The sequence below is a fragment of the Anguilla rostrata genome, chromosome 12 (genome assembly GCF_018555375.3).
Source record: "Anguilla rostrata isolate EN2019 chromosome 12, ASM1855537v3, whole genome shotgun sequence".
Lineage (NCBI taxonomy): Eukaryota > Metazoa > Chordata > Actinopteri > Anguilliformes > Anguillidae > Anguilla > Anguilla rostrata.
Genome location: NC_057944.1, coordinates 10790281 through 10805850, shown reverse-complemented (window position 1 = coordinate 10805850; position 15570 = coordinate 10790281). Strand labels below are relative to the sequence as shown.

Genomic DNA, 15570 nt, shown 5'->3' with positions numbered 1-15570 from the left:
TCACTGCATTGTTTTCACAAAATTAACACCTTATCCAGCACAACTTATATTTTCAGCAACTTCGAGGCAGTTCAGATTCAGGTTGAATACTCTGATCAAGGCTACAGCAAACAACACCCTAACCTGGATTTGAAGAGGAACCCGTCCGGTCACAAGCCCCAGTTCTACAAAGACAGTTCCACACTTCCCCCACTCGTGGCTTGGTTCTTTATTTCCATACCATTTAAGTCTAATTCCACTGGGTGATTCGCCAAGGCCCTTGAACTTGGTTAAAGGGGCTCATTTATTTAAGCTTTTGGCAGGAAACGGGTCATCTGTAGGTTCAGCTCATAAATGTTGATTAAACTGCCAAACCTGAGCCCGGGGAAATGCTCCAGCGGGATAGCACATCGGCTTCGCAATTTACCTGCCCTGCTAATCCTCAACTTGAGAAGTTACATGAGCAACCAGTAAATGCAATGAATAATATTAAGGCGTGACTGCATTGTAGACGTGGAAGAGTGTGAATCCTAATGCTCCAATGCAAGAAATGGATGGAATGAATAAATAAATGGGACCTTCCTTCAGTATATGAGCAGGTGCAGGCTGGCTGAGCATGTGAGGTTCACTGTAGCATGCTCTGCAAGTGGATGCTGGGAAATGATGTTCCCAAAACAGGAAGATACCTCAGGCCATAACACCTTGGGGTCTGGACAACCTCCAGGGGCCCAAGAAAAGCAGGGAAAGGATCCAAGGGTCCCCTCAGAATTCCTTGAACAGTTCCTCAGTCCTTGAAAACTTAATGCATACCAGACGATTATAGGAAAATTCATGATAGAATTAGTGAAGAGGGCACATACTGGGATTCTGAGGAAATATGAAATTCACACAGAGTTTGGTGGTGAGCAGTGAGGCACGGGTGACCCTTCCCTTCTACCTCACTAACTATGCGTCACCCTGTGGCACTTCCTGCCAAAGTCCAAACTGGTGATGTCAGACACATCTGCAGTGTATGGCAAACCAATACACCTTGTTCAAGTGACTCTGCTGGGCACACGACTCAGGAGTCTTATACATCTCATTCCTGAGTCAAACAAATAAAAGGACTGGAAAACAATGTTGTATTTCCAGCTACTAAATCTGAACCTAAAGAGGCGATGGCGACATCATCGCTGCTTTCTTTGTAATTATGCAAATGACTTCACATATAACAGTTCTCCAGCCATATTGTTATTTTTAATCAGATTAAAGGCTTTATGAAGATAGAGGTTGTTCTGCTTTACTGTGAGGTGAAATTCATTATTCAGTAAAACCTGGTGGCTCTTATGCAAATAAGATTATTTACATAGCTAAAAGCGTTTATTGCAATTAGGATTTTTTAATGGGGGTGCACATGTGGCAAAGAGGGAAGGGAAATGAGAGTGCGTGTTTAACATACGCTTCCACGCGTCAAACTGCGCAAGCAAAAGACCAAAACATATGTGCAATGAAGCGGGACCAAAATTACAATCAAAAAGAAAATCGGCAATGAAACGTGCTTCCTTACAGCCCTCATTTTGAAACCTCTAGTTCAAAAATACACGTAAACGTTGAAGCATGTGATAGATGCATTGCTCTGGGTCTTTTACAGCAATTGTAACTCAAGGGAAGGTTTTAGTGCCTTATGTCTTGCTTGCTCTGAGCATTGATATATTGGCTTAAGTAACAGACATGAGGATTGTTTCCTGTTGTTGACTTGATTGGGCCAGATTTCTTCAGAATACATAAGATCAGAGTATTGAAGGCTGCCACTTCACTGACATTGGAAACCAGGAGGAGGAAATCTTGCCAGAGAGCTTTCTCGTTTAAAATGATGTGTATCGATACAAACAAAGCAATCCTTGCTCTGCCCTTTGAGTTCAGACTAAAATAGGCATTAAGGGGATCCTGCAGGGACAAAGGGTACCAGGCTCCAGAGGCACGTACCATGTGGAAGTGCCCACACACACACACACACAAGGCCAGTGATGAGGTGAAATTTACTTACAGCTCAGTGTTATGCCACGTAATGTTACGACTATTAGCAAGTTTTATGCCGTAGCTTCTTTAATGAAATCTGATAAAGATTTGGCTTCAAAGTCTTTATATAGTAATATAGTACGGCATATTATACGCAGCCACAGACAAACCACAAACCATCTAAAATTCAATTGAGCCATACAGTTTCTGCAGTGCATTAGCAGGTACATACCTAAACCTCTGAAGAGTCATAATTCGATAATGAAGAAAAGCCACTTTGGGAAAACGGACTGTGCTTGACGTGAAAGCCCTCCCCATTTCCAGCAGGGGGGAAAGAGGCTCACAGGTCCAGTGGCCAGAGCTCGCGTCCTGCCTCGGAGACATCCTATCCTGCACCAGAGGCCCAGGACACCTCATCCTGTCCCGCTAGCCCTGTCTCTGTCCCACAGTTCCAGCCCATCCCATCCCATCCCAGCCCGGCCAACACATCTGGAGCGCGTTAGGAAGCCGGAGGGTGGGGGGGACATTCGATCTCCCCCGCACACCCGGTCTGGATGGGTGGCCAGCAACAGCCCCTTTCAACAGCAGACGCAGCGCGCTGTGATTGATAGGGCCCCAGTCCTCCACACACTTACATTATATAACATTGCATAACATTACATGACATTACATTGCATGTTTTACAATGAATTAATATGCATACCTACACATATATACACAAAAAATGGATGCATGTGCAGTATAAAGTGTGTGCACATTGAAAAACCTGCATGCACTTGTAGATACTCTCAAATATCTGCATGCACTCCGTATGCACAAGGTTTTCAAAGAGCTGGTGATGAATATAGCTCAGCCAGTAATTTCCCGGATCATCCCATTCCTCAGATTCCCTCTCATGACCACATTCTCTATCGCTATCAACAGCACCTGCCGCCACCAGGTGTGCTTGGAAAGTGCTGTACAGGGGCCTCTGTGCACCAAATGATCGCCGCAGAGAATGCTTCGCTGAGCTCTGTGAGGTCCCTCAAAGCCCTCGGCAGTTAGTGCACGCGTCACGTGCGTTTGTCATCAGGCTAACGCTAACGGCAGCGTGCGCTCACGCTGAAAATAAAGTGTGTGTCCATAGGGTGCAGTACCTGCTTGTAGCAGGTGCGTTTGTCACCTGGCTGAAATTCTGACCGTAGTGTTCACTTGTTATTTGCGAAAGCTGCTTCCGTTGTTATTAGTGTGGCGGACTGTTAGATGCATTTTTTTTTTACTGTCTGGAACATGTGTGTTTGGCAGCTGCAGCAGAGTGAGTTTGTGTCTGTCTGTCTGTCCGTACCATGTGACATTCCGACCCACATTAGTCTGTCTATGGCAGAGGAGTCTGTTGATCCCCCACCCCCCACCCCCCTTAACAAAAAAAAGCTGGACAGTTTTTGTCTTCTTTTTAGAATAAAGCCTACTATAAAGACCTGAATTCCCTTTTTTTATGAATATACCAAAGTTAGTTATCTCTGTTTTGGACTGGGACAGACGGTGGCTTAATACGTTTTTTTTTTTTTTTCACTGAAGAGACAAATGAAAAGGCTCTGAACGAGGCTAAAGGTGCCACGGGAGGAGATCGCTGACATTTGCAGCAAACGGCGTCCAGAAGCCTCTCCAATTATCTCCGCTAGCCGCATCGACGGAGCCAGTTTAATTAAAGGGACTTCAGAGGGAGAGGAGAGAATGGAAGAGGGAGTGATTGAGGAGAGGGGCACAAAGCTGCACACCCGCACTACGGGCCGCTCTCCCTCTTTTTAATTCGTCTTCGAAAGGGGAAAGAGAGAGAGATAGACGCAGTAATAAAAAAAAAACGGGATCCTTGCCTCGTCGAGCGGCGCAATCCCCCCGTCAAAATTATTTCAGCGTTTTCATCATCGTCATCCACACTCTTTCATCAAAGAAAAAAAAATTAAGTAAATACAATAAAGGAGAGTAAATGGTTTTACATCCTGCCAAATCTCCCATAATCCTCTTGTGTTTTTCTTGAATCAGCCTCTGACGGTGACCTTTTTAGAGGAATCTTGTTTCCATGGAAACTCACCATGCACCCCCCTCTTTTTCTGCTTCTTCCACTCTACAAATACCTGCACAATTGTTTCACTGCAGTCATTTTGTTTTCATTTTGTGTCTCCTCCCCCCCCCCACCCACACACACACACACACACACACAAACATACACACATGCACATGACTTACTGCTGATGGCGCTACACACAGAACTATTCTGTCTATGAAGTTATCAACAACTCGCATATTTACATTTTTTTCAAAGTTCAACAATCTGGACTTTTCATCTCTCTGCACTTCCAGTGAGGTGTGAAATGGCTGTTCTCTGTTTCTTATCTGTATGTCATATATTTCTCTCGTACTTCTGCTTCTGGAATAGCAGCAGGATGTATTTCAGCAGATGTCCTTTTTAGTATTTTGTACTATATATGTGGATTATACGTGTGCGATTACATTTAATATACTAACTTTACAATGTTAATTTGCCACCCCCCCACCACCCCCCCCACATGTTAAACAATAAGCCCACTTTCCCACCCATTCTGCTCACTACTTCAGTGTAAATGTTGTCATTAAGTTGTTATCAGTCACTCTACAGTTCGTTATTTTTTTAAGTTTTATTTTATACATTAGCGACATAGTGTTGTTACATAATGTATATTCACACTAGCTTTAACCACTGGATCCTGGCAGAATGAAGGTTTTATAATAACTGAGGGATATAATTTCTACTTCCATAAAAACACATTGAAGCTCGAAAATGAAATTGAGTCATTTTTTTTTAGATCTAACAGGTTCTCTCCAGAGCAGCAAGGAGAGATCCTTTCAAAGGCCTCAAATCAGCACGATTGTTCTTGTGTTTGTTTTTGTGGTTGTTATATTCTGTTATGAATTGAGACTTAACATTTTGGCTGTAATACCATGTGGACCAAAACTGTTGTTTCTACTGAGATAAAATTCATCACCTGTAATGTAAAAATGCATTGTCATTTTTTATTTTGTTTTTTTGAATTTTGAATTAAGCAGATGGATTAACAAATAAGAGTTAGCATAAATCAGACTCTGGAACCTGGAGATATGAGGAGGCTTAAACATGGGAAAACCTCCATTTTCATCAGGCTAAAACCACTCTTTCCATTATCCCGTCTCCCGCCCCCCCACCCCCCGGTGCGTGTCCCCCAGTTTTTTGGCGTGCTGTTTTGGCGCACGCCACATTCCCCCCCACGCTGAGCACAGGGCGTCCCAGGGCGAGCCGGCGGGATTGTTTTCCAACAGGAGACCCCCCCCGCCGGTTACCGCAGCAACCGACATACCCCAGCCCTGTCCCCAGAGTGCGGAGTGTTTCGCTGGGCTCCAGGAGGAGTCCCCAGCAGCTGGAGCACAGCTGTTACCCCGGGTCCGGGCCCCGGGCCCGGTGAGCGACCTCCCTCCGTAAACACACACACACGCAGGGTGGGCGTTCGGCAAGCCCGCGGGGGTACGCCGTTTCAGGCGTTTCCATTTCGGCCGGGGAAACCCGGACGGGCCTCGCGCACTACGTTTAAATTCCCTGCCGAGCGTTCGGAAGGAAAAAAAGGAAGAAATCCCAACTGCCGGAAAATCAAACTGCTTCTGGCTCGCCTGACCGGTGTTCGAGCGCAGTGTGGTGGTTTAACATGTCGACACCTCCGCACAGCGGCTTCTCCCACATTCCAGGAGTCTGCAGATGTTTATTTTCATGTGGGATTGGACCCACAGTGTAGTGCTCTCCCCCCCCCTCCAATGCTCAAATGGACACACACACACACACACACACAATGATGCATTATGCCACATAGACCATATATCTGGTATCAGCTTATAACATTATCCAACGTGCTGCAAACAAAATATTTACTTAACAAAAATAAGTACTAATTTGAGTAAAGTAAAAATTAAAAAAATCAGTATAAAACATTTATGAAAGGGAAAAATAATAATCTGTTCATTTTACTGAACAACTGCAAGTAACTTCTTAATGCCAAAAGAACAACTCCATGGCAGCTAACCTCTGCCTGCTAGTGCAAACTCCATCTGTCCGCTACCATGGCAAGAAATGTTTCCTCTTTACGCACAAAGTTTAAGGGTATTTCACAGTCGTACCCATTTGGTTCAGTTTAAATAAGACGATTAGGCGCTGTAACTTCACAATGTTTTACAGCAGTTTCAGACCTGCGTTGTCCTGTTGTCAGCGTCATCAGAAGACTCTGGCAGCCGCGTGGATGAAAGGTCACTGAGCTGAGCAGGCAGGCGTCAAGATGGGCAACGGTCGGCAAAAATTCTCCTGAGGCCTAAATTCAGCCAGCTTTTGTCATCAACTTTGACTAATATAGAAATTAAAAGCGCTTCAGCGAGTTTGGAAATTGAATTAAATCACGAACAGTTTGCATAAAGATAACAATACTGTTCTTTGGATTTTAAATGTCAAATGTTTTTTATAGGCAATTATAAATAAAAAAAAAGTCATTATATGAATAAACTGCCATTCAAGCTTGACCAAAAACATAAATGAATGGTGTCGGAAATGGGGAAAGGGTGGGATTGTCCCTTGTTGATCTAGATGCTTTGAGACTGAAGATGTGCTATAGTAAAAAATATATATATTTTTTTTTTGCACATTGTTCTTTGTTTTTCTTTATTTCTCATTTATTTATTTTTTTTCAGCTGATCCTCCCACTTGAACTGGGGAAATTGAGCAGATCAGCATCAAGCAAATAGGAAAAGCAGCCGTGAAAAGCATTAATATGACCATGGCAAGAGACCATGCATGCATGAGACGCCATTTTATCCGCAGGCAAAAAATAATATCATAGTCATTTCAATTATCCCCAAGCAGTAATACCCTGGCACAGATTGCCCCAGACACACACATGCGCACACACACACACACACACACATGCGCACACACACATGCACACACACACACACACACAGACACACCACATATAATCTAATCAGCTCTAATGCAGTCGATACATGAATTCGCAAATAAGTCTGTATTGCTATCTGTTTTCTCTCAGCCAATGAGATATCAGCTTAGTAACCTGCCCAACTATTAAACTATAGGGTACTGCTTCCTCCTGCTTGCCTGCTCATAGTAGATGGGCAGACTAAAGCCTTTTGTAAATTAAACCAGGCAGTGTCATTCTTTCTGTTTTCAGTGTCTAAATCGAAAGACACTGGGGAGCCAAGGCATGATTTTGTGTCTTTTTCTGTTCTTGTTCAGAAAATGTAACCACTTCTCAATGGATCTGCAACTGTTATGAACAAACATTCTATGAATATTCCCTTTATTTCATATTCGTAAAGAAAATTTTGTTTTATATTTAATTCTATTCTACATACAAAGCAGTCTGAAAGTCAGATTTTCAGGGAGGGCCAATCACATACATAATATTCCCATTTACATCCCTTTCTATACATTTTATGTGTTTATTAACAATTTTCTGAAAACCATCAGACTAGCAAGTACCAAATCGAATTGGTGGTCTATTTGTGGTTTTTGGCTAATATCAATTAGCATTTGAAATGATAAAGGTCTATGAAATGCACGGTGACTGACAGTAAAGCGGTTTTGCAGCCCTTGTATTGTACTTGAGTACAGGCAGTAAAACCGAAACAGTCTGGTCTCTGTTCCCTCAGAGCTTCGGCATTTCCTCCTCTTCCTCTCCCGAGTCCCCCAGACACACCGAGCCCCGACTCCGCAGACTCCGAGGACTCCCCGTCCGGAGCGATGGGATTCACAGCAGCACGCTTCAGCCCCTCTGTCTCACGGAAGACCATGTGTCTCAAACCACAGAGGAGAGCAGTAAGACCGGCGGTAATCATGACCACGGCCTCACGCTCCTGTTCCCAGGAACTGTGTGCAGTACCAGTTAGGTCTTTTAATGCATATTTGCCCCTGTGGATTTACCACAATTACCTGTTTTTTATTTGTTTTTGTTTTTTTTATTGCTGTTGGGTAGGCTTTTATGAAAGCATTGATCAATGAATCAACAATCCCTACATTATTTGTGTGGCATCATTTACAATCTGGCTGTCACAGAATTTGGAAAAAGATGAAGCAGTTGTTTTTGTTTGTTTTTTTTTTTAAAGACTTGCCATCGTCAGCTTGTAATGTGTGACAGGTTCCCCAGCAGGTGTTAAGACCCGGTCTAGGTACAGACCGTAACAGGGTGAATGATAAGGTAAATGGGTAAGGGAACATGACTGCAATCTGACCAGTAACTTCGGTCCCTATCTGCCTATGCAAATCTAACCGAAAGCTGGCTAGCCTTCAAAGGGTACTGGGCAAAGGGCTTTGAACGCTGAACTTTGGACAGTTAACCGACAGTCTGAAACCAAAAGTCTGAATAGAGTACCCCCAACAGAGTGTTAAATCTCCACCCAGGGTACCTTAAAAAATAATAATGGAAAAATAACAAAACAAAATAACAAACTTGTGTCCCCATGGAAGGACCTGTAGTCCAGCTGGGAACACACTAACTAACCGGAGCACTATATGGTGAGCAGAGGTCAAAATGAAAGTCAAGGTCGAGAACAAGCGAATGGTCAAACACGAAATCCAATCACAAACAGAAGGTAGCAAGTATCAGAATCAAAGACATTCAGAAACCAGAATCAGGGGCAAAAAAGGCGGCAATTGAGTCAAAGGAACCGTCATACAAGATCTAATCAGCAAGCAAACCTGAAGGGATAAACGGGAATCGGAATCAAACAAAAATCGGGCTGAATACGCAAAGTCAAACAAAGCAATCACTAAACACAACACACCACCCATGAGTTTGAAGAGCTAGTCTCCGCTGGTAGGTGGCAAACAGCGGCGTTTTCAAGTCGAGCAACCGAAAACGGAAACGGCCAATCAGAAGACGAACCAGACAGACGAAACAACACAAACTACACAGGGTTAACACAGCCATATTTGAAATGTCTTATCAATTATGCTGGATAGGTTGGCTGCACAAAATTGTTCTGTTTGAGATACATGTCTAGGATACAACGCATCAATCACAACCATAATCACGAAATAAACAATAACTATAGGTAGTTATATATGTTGCTCAGCAGTATTTTATTTTTAAAAGACTCCTTGCACTTCACAATTAAAACTATTACAACTGCACACCATATTCATGCAATGTCATTTTCAGGACAAGTGGAAAAGTTTATTTTAGGCAGGCAGGCAGACAGGCAGACAGCCCAGAATCAGACGAAGAAGACAGACAACAAGCAGTAACAGACCAGACAGATCTATACAGAAGACCGACAACACAACAGACAAAGACTATACAACAACGACAGACCAGATCAGACAAGACAGCATTACAGACAAGACAGGAAAAATGTAAGCAGCAGGACAGGCAGACAGGCAGACAGACAGATCTTTCAGATTTAAGTTTGTGATTGAGAAATTGTCCTCACAACTAAAGCTTTGAACACAAATAACCAGGAGCTGAGGTTATTCAGTTGTAAAAAATCACATTTGGAGAGCTTTCTCCCTGGTTATCAAAAGGACCACACAGTTTAAAAGCTTTCCTACTCGACCTTGCAAGAACTCTTCTTTTTTTTTTGAAACCGAAAGTGATTTCTCTGAGAGCAGAGTTAATGGTTAGACACCATATTTTAACCGCGGCCAAATGGCGGTGGTGAATAAAAATTAAATAAATGTAAAAGGAAACCATGGAACACTATCAAGGCCCAAACATCCACTGGGTCTAAAACAAAAATTATATCTATAAGCAATATGCTTGGACATTCAGTTATGCTTACAAGCTTATGGGTTTTGTTAATTTCAAAGAAGGACTAACTCATGGTGCCTTAATATGTGAGATGCACAGAAAAATAGTTAAACATGGTTAAAAGTTGAGAACTGATTTTTATTATTTGGCATTACAACCTGTGGCATTACATATTTACACTTTTTTGTAAATGTAAGCTACATTCCATGTCTGGTCTTCAATATGTCATAAAAAAGATTTGTATAACACATTTAACAGCAACAGTGGCATGTATGAATAATGAAACTGACACAAATGTAAAGATGCATCTGGAACAACATTTGACAGTAGTATCCATAATTAAATTAAAAACTATACTTTTTCTGCTGGGAGGATACACATTTTCTAGTTTTTGTTTTAATGCCATGATATAAACAGACATGTACACTGCTATAACTGTAGCAAAAAGCAGACTGTCCTGTAGGTTGCTATTGGTTTCTTCCTTTCTTGTTGATGAGCAGGAGCGTCAGCCACCTAATAAAATCCCATTAGCTCCTAATGAAGTCAGGCCAATAGCCCCTCAGCCTCATTTAGAGTGATTGTCTGACGGCCATTAGCCAGGAGATAATTACCGGCAGACGGTGGGAGTAATTGGAAACGCTGGTGGGGACGCGTAAAAATACAAAAAAAAAACTAGCGGATGACTGCGCTAAATCAACATAATTAGAATTATATTTGGTAAAGACACACGAACGAGGAGATGTGGGTCTCTGGTTAAATGGTTTAGGGTACAGCGGAAGGTCAAATCCATTGAGCTCAGAGGCTAATTTTCTAAATTCTCTTTATAAAAAGGCAGAAGATGAGGTCCACTTAGAGCTCAATGGAGAACATATCACAGGATGAAAGCTGTGACAAGTATTTAATGAAAGCTTGCAAATGTTCCATAATTATGTGCTTAGAGGAGTTTTTACTGGGTTGACTCTAATACGCTGTATGGTATTACCAAACATCTAATTATGCAATGGAATCATGCACGGAATATTTAGTGGAGTAATGCAGGTTAAGTAACCTCTAAAGGGACAAGCAACCACTGCCAAATTCAGGACTCCATCCTAAAGCCTTCCAATTGCAACCCCATTTCAGTACACTATAAAACAAAAATAGCCTATATAGACATATTAATTTACTTTCCAATAGGAAAGCTTTAAAATGACACCATTATTATGTTAAACTTCATTATCATTGGCATGGGAATTACAAAACATCCTTTCAGAATGCTTACTGAGGTTAATAAACCTCCTTAATTGAAAACATTGTTGTTGAATACTTTCCTCCTTCATACTGTGGCATGATGAGAGAAATATTCTGTAACACATGTATCCTTATTTATGCACTAGAGGTATCTGACTTGATTTTTATTTGTTTTTTAAATCCATTTCTCCATGATGATTATGCTTAAAAATGATTAAAGAAACCAGAAACACAAACAAGACAATAGAGGGAGCATAATCACAGTCAAAACCAAGTTATTTAGCTTCTTCACAAATGATGTCGGCCAATATCCAGGAGAGGAGGAAAAAAAAGTATTTTAAAAAGATCTTACAGATGTTGGTTCTTTTTTTGGGGGGGGGGGGAGTGGAGGCAGGCAGGGACAGCCTGTCATCTCCCTTCACTCCCCACCTCTCTAAGCTGAAGGGCAGGAGGCAGAAACTGGATCGATGGCACTTCTGAGCTCAGAGAGGCCTGGCCACCTTTCCCAGAATCTCTTAGGGGATGTGGCAAGCAGCAATGGCCAGACAGGCCAGCAGGTATTGAGGGTTACTCGGTTTCAAAATTTGTTCTCAAAAGTTCCCCAGTATCATACTGTAATCGGCCACATTCTTCTCAACAAAGACAATGATCTCTTTGCCACAGTATTTTTTTCCCAGTATTTCACAAGTCTATTTTTGCAGAGGACTTTCAGCGCATTGTAACGCGCGCACACACACACACACACACACACACACTTGTCCACTGCAGATGGCCCCGCCAGCCCTGGTCAAATAGGGACTGACGGTGATCACAGTGACACGCACCAGGGCTTCAGAGTGACTGACATTGGCTGCGTTACAGAGGGCAGGAAACTGGAGTCATCACACGGAGGATGACGGAAGTGTCTAACATGGCTTATAAAAGATTTTATCTCTTTAATGCTGCCTTTCAAAGTCTTTAAAGGGGAGACAATGGGAATGCAGAGATCGGCTTAATACAACGTGCCATTCATTATTAGAGGCTAACGCACGAAATGGGAGGAGCTAAGGCTTCAGTGGAGTCTCGGCCTTCCTGCTCACTCCCTACAGAATGAAAACGTTTATTTGTCTAAAAAAAGATCCACAAACAATGGATTTGGCGGACGGCGGAGGGGGGTTCCCTAGCCGGGAGGAGATTTAATTAGTGGAATCTTGTTAGGGCTAACAAAATTATCCGTAAAACAATACTCAGTGGGGCCCCGGGGAGGACGAGGAGGGGGGAGGATAGAGAGGCGGTCGCTTGCACGCTTCCAGGTCAGGAAGGAGGTGGGGGTGGGGGGGGGATCGTCGTGGGGAAGGCTCAGGAACAGATTGGAGTGTCCAGCTGCCTTCACACTCAATTAAGGAAGCCTGTCTCTCTCTCTGCCCCCTACATTGTGGCTCTGTGCCCCTTCACCTTATTGGTCATTTCGCTGCCAGTGAGTGGTGCCCCTATGCGGTACCTCATTCCTCAACACTATGATCCCATCTGCATTTCCGCCAGCCACCCACCCCGTACCGCCCCACCACTGAGCCTTTCCACATATACACTGCCCTTACAAGCAGCCACAGAATACCGAAGACACACAATACCACAGCTGCAAGCAAATAATCAGGAAAGGTGGCCATTTTTCTTCCTTTTTGATTCTTCATCCAGACTGGTCTATCCTTTCCATTGTCTTCAAGACAGATATTAAAATAAAAAGCAGTTGTATGCTGGGTATTCCACATCATCGTTCACTATCCAGTCAGGTTTGATTCACCCATCAGTTCAATATGATAAGGTAGGACAGGAATATGGCGAATGATTAGTCCTAACTTAGAACAAATATTTCAGCGCAAATTGTGATATTATATGAGTGCAAAAACGTAGTTTAGAGACATTCACAATGCACAAGCCCAAGAATGAACAAAATGTCTCACCCACAAGGGGACAACATATTGACAGTGGTGAGGAGGCCCTCTGGATAATAACATTTTTTATATTGTGAATGGGATTATGTAAAAGCAATTCATTATCTGTCATGGATTATTTTTATACATCGAAACCAAAAATATGAAGTGATTACTTACGGTTAGTTCATTGTCAGCATAGAAGATTTTTGTGTTCAGCTTTCAGCCTTCTTCACACTATGCCTTCCCTCTCCTCAACCTTCACTCTCCTCAGCACAATCTCCTCTGTAAAAACAACAGATACAGTTCAGATAAGCTTTGTCCACCTAACCAGGCTAATCATAAAGCGCAGCGCCATTATTCATATTCAGAGGGAAATGAGAGGGAAGAGCAGAGAGAGGAGGCAACAATCACTATTTGTTTTGGGCACAGCCGGGGTTAATTGTGACTTCTTCCTGAATCCTTGGTGTACTTTCTATGACCTCAGAGAGTTTCCTGACTCACAGTTAAAGTAGTAATGCGATAGTGTCCTCTAACTCTAATAGTCTGTGTACGCAGTGCTGATACAGCTGAATAGGGTCTGTGTGTCCACAGGATGTGAAAGAGAGGGATAGGACGGAGGCCTTGCCGTCTATGGATACCACTGTCGGGGTCACGGCGAGAATGTGGGTGGCTTTTTGGGGGTTTCTCCAGTTTCTCCTCATTACAAAGAAAACATTTTATCCCCGTAATCCTTCTAGCAGCTACCCAAGCATGTATGGCCCTGCTATGCGCCCCCCCCCACCCCCCCCTCTTCTCCCGAGACAGACTTGCCCTTCCTGTTGATGTCAAAGTGAATTAGAACTAGCTCCCCCCGGGGGACAGGAGGGCTAATCGCTGTGTTGCTTCCAAACCACAGAGGAAGCATCAGCATTCCTGAAACCCTGGCCCACCACATTGCTCCGGCAGTTGGACCCACAAATTCCAAGCCCTCCACCAAGAGACTCACTCAAGAAGTCTTTATAATTCAATCACACGGTAGATTGAGAAAAGCTCCCACTCCATTTTATTTCTGGCTTGATAAAAGCATTATCAACACAGATATGTCAGAAGGCAATTCATATTGATGTATTCTCTAAGACACTGAGTGACGACCACTTGTTGCAGTCCTGCGTGTGTTAACAATGCCCTATACTTCATGTTACAAATATAAATATATGACAAACATAAATATGCCCATTACACGGTCAGCATACTACAGCCAGCTGGCTTTCTCATTTCCCTGGAGTAGTGTGATTCACCGGGTGACATTTGTCCATTAATTTTGACTTATGTGAACGGGGTCTGAAGAAGTCACAGCGTGTAGCCTAAAATCTTCCTGTTTTGATGCGAAGACTCTTCTGGAGGCAGGAAGCATAAAACATTCAATGGAATGTGTTTGAAATACCTTTGGCATATTGCAACCACAGCAAGAATAATCCCATTTATTATTAGCAATGACTGTAGCTGGAAACTTTTATCATTTCTACACAGGCCTCTCAGTGTTCAGATTACCTTGGTTCAAAGCCACACTACACTTTATTGAATCCGTATTAAAATCTTTAACCTCACCCAAGGGCATAATTCACAGGGGGGGGATAGGGAGGTTACAACCCCCCAATGTAACAAAACAGACCAAGTAACCCCCCTCCCCCCGACCCAATAATATAGCATGATGATGAGAAAAATAATTTCATAAAATAAATATGTGGATTTCATGATGTGATATACTGGTAAGGCTGAGTGTTTGTCACGGAAGTCGCTTGTGACACGGATTCTGTGACTTTCCCCATTTTTTATAATATTTTTTTTGTGCTTTTGATGATTTTTAAGCAATTTTGGATGGTAATTGTCAACCCTAACGTAGCCAACTGTGCCACTGTGTAGGCCCACGCATTTTAATAATAGCCTATTCCCAAATGCTGGGAGAAAGAAAGTGTGAGAATGTATACAGTTTCTGGAATGCACTGGGATCAAGATTCTCTTCCTTGTCTGTTGTTGCAATCAGTTGTTTGATGGCTCCTGTTAACAATGTAGATGCCCGGTGCTCCTTTCCCTCTTATGGTAACATCAGTCAACGACATCAGTCAAGACTCAAACCTCCCAATGACCCTATTGTACCAAAACAAACTTGAAAGAAACACTGATGTGCATGAGATCTATTCATTCTAATAAATTAGCCTTTTTTCAGTTTTTCATGATTTTCAACAACTTTGCCGTGATTGTTCCGAGACAATATTTTCTGTGAAGAACACCCAGCCTTACTGATCAGTAATTTGTAGTACCTGTAGAATTCATCAGAAATTATAATTTCACAGCTGTTCTTTTCTTCTTGGGAGCATGCCCCCAGACCCACCAAAGGGTTGCAGTTCTACGGGTCAATTTATTTAAGCCCCCCAATATTCTAACAAAAGTTACACCCTTCACCTCACCCCTTTATGAATAATTTGCAGTCATTTTGTAAGTTTTATGGGATTTGGCTTCAGTTGTAGCACAAATAAAAGCAAATGGGCTACTACTTTTCAGAAGAATGATCTAATGATCTATGCACAAGCTCCAATTCCTGTGATGTTAACTAAGGTCATGAAATAGGAGCACTGAGACTCATTTCCCACAATCCCTTGCCACACACACACACACAC

The 15570-nt window shown here is 42.7% G+C and overlaps 1 protein-coding gene across 2 annotated transcripts in view; it reads right to left on the bottom strand.

Moving 5' to 3' along the window:
• LOC135236090 (homeobox protein PKNOX2-like) overlaps window positions 1–15570 on the bottom strand; it is a 57911-nt gene that overhangs the window by 26064 nt on the left and 16277 nt on the right. For both annotated transcript variants that reach the window (XM_064302273.1, XM_064302274.1), the window contains exon 2: window positions 13091–13195. The gene's annotated coding sequence lies outside the window, so the exon portion shown is untranslated. The remainder of the gene's footprint in view (window positions 1–13090; window positions 13196–15570) is intronic.